We start from the raw sequence: 1,507 nt of genomic DNA on the forward strand, positions 1-1,507 counted from the left end.
TGTCCCCATGTGTAATACGTTGATTATGTAATGTTATTTCGATTTTTAAAATTTTTTATATCAAATACACGTTCGCAAAAATTAGCGAAATGAACTTCTGTACACGCTGTGCCTATTCTTTAACACTGGAACGAATGGGAGCCAATGTTGAAGAATAGGACTTTCTCGAAAAACTCAAAATACACCATGACGTCATCGGAATTTCGACACGTGATGGTCTTTTCTAGTATGAAGAATTTTCCCATTTACCTAAATATGGGGGTCTCAGAGCGTCACGACCACACGTGACTTTTGTCCTATCTTTTAACACTGTTTCCTATTCTTTAACACTGGAAAGAATAGGAGCCAGTGTTGAAGAATAGGGCTTTCTCGAAAAACTCAATATACACCATGACGTCATCGAAATTTCGACACGTGACCGTCCTTTCTAGTATGAAGAATTTTCCCCTTTGCCCAAATATGGGGGTCATAGAGCGTCACGACCACACGTGACTTTTGTCCTATCTTTTAACACTGTTTCCTATTCTTTAGCACTAGAAGCCTATTCTTTAACACTGGAAGCCTATTCCTCAACACTGGGGACGTCATCGCGTTACACCGACGGGAAAGCGGTGCACGATGACGTCACCATTTCCCAGCATCTGTACCGGTTCACTGACGCGTTTGGCGTTTACAACAACCGCAATGCATTAAGAATAGGAAAAGTGGTGTAACAATAACACTCCACTTAGTTGACGCAAACTCGAAAATTGTTTGCGTCCGGGCTCGAACGCGAACGTCCGGAAACATATCTCGACGTCATCGTGTTACACTAATGGGAAAGTGGTGCACGATGACGCAACCATTTCCCAGCAGCACCTAGCGCTATATAAGCATAAAAGCATAGTTAGCTTCAATATCCTACGAAAATATTTAATATAATCCACAAACTATCCTACGAAAAACACAAGCTGCTAGGCTCATTAATATTCATGAGCATTTTGAAATGGCGTTTATAAAGCGTGTGGGGGTGATCGTCAAATGTTAAATGCGTTCTTTTGTAGTAGTTTAATATCTCTTCACGTAGCATCCGTGAAAAAAGTGTTTTTCGTTATTCTTAATTCGAAATTTTATGACATTTTTCATGGCAGAATGTACTGGGGAATATAAGCAAGGAAAAGTAGCTACTCTGCTCAGCCAACGAGCGACGGCTGACACTGGCACGGGAGGACCTGTGCTGGGACGTGAGAAGCAGACTCAAGAGGGCGATGTAGCTCGAGCGGATCAACACGAAATCAACTGCGTCCTGTTTGCGTACAGGACTTTCCATTAGGCGGTGTTCCGTTTGCGTGCGGGACTTTCGATAAGACGGCGTCCTGTTTGCGTATAGGACTTTCGATTAGGCGGTGTTCCGTTTGCGTGCGGGGCAATTTCGACTTCGATGCCACCAACGGGTAACGGATTACTACCGATTGTTAGACAGGTACTGCTATTCCGTTGAATACTTCCTGCAGTCGGATCTGAATCA

This window comes from Anneissia japonica, unplaced genomic scaffold (genome assembly GCF_011630105.1).
Source record: "Anneissia japonica isolate Jap-2015-1 unplaced genomic scaffold, ASM1163010v1 scaffold407_len587689_cov185, whole genome shotgun sequence".
NCBI lineage: Eukaryota > Metazoa > Echinodermata > Crinoidea > Comatulida > Comatulidae > Anneissia > Anneissia japonica.